This window comes from Lolium rigidum, chromosome 6 (assembly GCF_022539505.1).
Source record: "Lolium rigidum isolate FL_2022 chromosome 6, APGP_CSIRO_Lrig_0.1, whole genome shotgun sequence".
NCBI lineage: Eukaryota > Viridiplantae > Streptophyta > Magnoliopsida > Poales > Poaceae > Lolium > Lolium rigidum.
In genome coordinates, this window is record NC_061513.1 from 210,634,987 (window position 1) to 210,637,808 (window position 2,822).

Genomic DNA, 2,822 nt, shown 5'->3' on the forward strand with positions numbered 1-2,822 from the left:
CGGGGCCGCGGAGGTTCGAATTGGAGGCGGCGATTTTGATGCGGAGCTCTGTTTCCGCTGGCGGAGATTTTCTTTTCAGACTCTGCCTGCTCGGTGAAAACGACGAGTATATTACGTTTCCACAGTAGCGAGACGTATCCGGCCGGTTATAACGTTTTCGCGACTTTACGCCTTCGCTAGTAGTTCCAACAACAGCTAAAGCCGTTATTTCGGAAGAGCAGCGGCAAGATCTCAAATTGCTTACCTGGCTGTTCAAATTAACCTGCCAAAACATCTATATTTTAATATTTAGGAACGGACTAGTCACATGCCTGTGTGTTGTTACATGCGACAATAGAGGTGAATAAAACATAAAAGGGCCCATGAAGATAGTAAACTGGTTCATAATAAATAAGAATGAATTTATTTTTGTACTGATTCTCGTCAAACATAAACACAAACTACCAAGCAATTTCTTATTTCACACTGATGTGAGTACACGTGTTTGTACACAATATTCTTCCCAGCAAAAAATAATTCTACCATCATGTAACATAGTCTGGCGGGAACTTGTGCTTCTCTTTTTTAATCTAAAAGGGAACACTTTTACAATTCTAATAACGGGCACACAGCTATCTCAGGTAGAAAGACTCTTTCCAACACAATGCGGAGTGGAGGAACAGAGAACACCATAGAGCAAACTATCTTTCAGAAAGAAAAGAAAAAAGCGTAAATTCTATTTTCCAATTCACTTCACATAGAAAAAGTAATACATGGGCAGCTTGACTTCCCCCAAGAGGTAGAGAGGGTCCTTGCTAACTTTGTTGTTCACTCGAGTTCTTCCACACCCTATGACCAACAATGCCTCTAGAGTGTTATGCGGTGCCGGGCTTTAACCTTGCTCTGCTATCTGCATCTTAAAATGGCATGTTTACTTGTATGTTCGACAATAGGAGAAAATAATTTATTAACAAAGAAAATACAACATCCATCAGGTTGCCAAAGTCAAATAATTGGCAATATAATACTTAGATATCCAAGGATAGAAAGGTAACAATTTCATGACCTTCAATTCCGCATAATCAACAGCCAATCGATTAGTACAGTTTCTGGGTGATAATCCCTAGAGTAGCATTGTGCAGGACTATGGAGCATTGTGGTAGATGGGGAATGGAAATTTAGAATACAAATCTATCAGGGGATACCAGCCATACAGTTTCTAGATACCTAGTTCGGTGGTCCTCTAACTTGAGTCAAAAGTGGTTCAGAGCATATAGTTAGAGCCTTGTACAAGCTGCACAAGACCATCATACTGAAAGCTTCACATAACTGTGTACCTTCAATGATGATTACTTGCACATACTTTCAGGTACAATACATGTATTGTCAATTCACAAGCACCACGTGAAATGCATCAAAGTGAACTGAACAATATGAGTTTAAGCCCATGAGTGCTCTCACGGGGTCCAAAATAATGCATCCCTTGCAACCTGACGTCTTACTCCTACCTCTGTTCTACTATTCAGACTAATTACACAATTTCGGAAGGAAAGGAAAATTTTGATTGAAATGCCAAACCATTAGTCGCTTGTGCTGCCAGACTCGAGGGAGGTGAGGCGATGACCTATCCAGAACATGAGCCACACTGCTCCCTTCTCTGTTAACTTCAGAAATGACACAAGCCATTATACCTTCTACAGCCCCGTCACAAGCAGATTTGTTGGCACCCGGGCATTTAGCATTGCAATCAAAGATGCACAATCATTTTCTAAATGGAGAGGCACATCATAGAGCTCTGATGCTCATCAATTAGTGGCATACCTCATGGTTGCTAAATTAGTAGACAAAGCAAAGAGTAGATAGTGGCAGAGAAGGACGAGGATGATGGAGCAGTGGGTCCCAGCCAAATAAAATTTTGAAACAACATAAACCGAATGGCTGGCGCAACCTGAATCGTCTCTTCCTCACACAACTAAAGATTTCTCAATGCAAAATTCAGTAAGATACATCGGTTGTGACAAGAAACTGAGCTGGAAAATTCCATGAGATGCATAACACACTTACAACTGATCGTTATTAAAGAAGCTAGTGGAGGCTCACTCGGTGTGTTCCTCTCCCACCCTATTCTAGACCACATCTAATCAATCTAGAGAACGAATGGAAGGAAACAAGTGGATAAATCAATCATTTATGAGGAGAAAAATAATTAACAGCTACCTAATGCATCGGCGAAGGGAAGAGTGAAGAGACGGAGCTGGTATGCGACCCAGTGGTGGTGTTGTGGCTTCAAGTCAGACCCTCATTCATGGGACCTGAAACGGGCGGTGCGGAGGAAGATAGGATTAGGCTTTACAGCGGTGAGGGCAGTGGTCAATTGATCTGTATAATATAAAACCCAAAATAATCACATACCTCACGTGAAACTTACCATAATTGGCCTTCGGTCTGCATACAGTTCTAACTAATCCATGCTGAACAAATGAGCTTCCATATAGGTTGACAAATGAACACCTAAGTGAGAAGAAAATTTAACATCTACAGGGAGAAATACTTCAGTTAACATGTAGGTACAAATGTTAATAGCAGGAATAGGTTGAGCACGAGAGATGAAATTGACAAAAGATCATCGCCCACAGTTAACTCTATTTTGTTGTTTTGTCCTGGAGACTATTTGTAACGACGATGTTATTCAATAAATAAAGTGCCAGCATGGTCTGAAGAAATATAAAGCAACTACTCCAAAGCATCTGGACATTTCTGCAATTAAGAATAAGTACAAGAAATGAATACAAATACGATACTGCATCCAGGAATTAAGAAGCTCCCATCACGACAATCCCCAA

The 2,822-nt window shown here is 40.8% G+C and overlaps 1 long non-coding RNA gene across 1 annotated transcript; it reads right to left on the minus strand.

Annotated features, from left to right (window-relative positions):
• Nucleotides 1–849: 849 nt before the first annotated feature.
• On the minus strand, nucleotides 850–2,549 carry LOC124658879. Its single transcript, XR_006989373.1, has 3 exons — nucleotides 2,392–2,549; nucleotides 2,197–2,291; nucleotides 850–889 (listed from the first exon to the last, which is right to left on the minus strand). It is a non-coding gene; the product is annotated as an uncharacterized LOC124658879 (long non-coding RNA).
• Nucleotides 2,550–2,822: the final 273 nt, after the last annotated feature.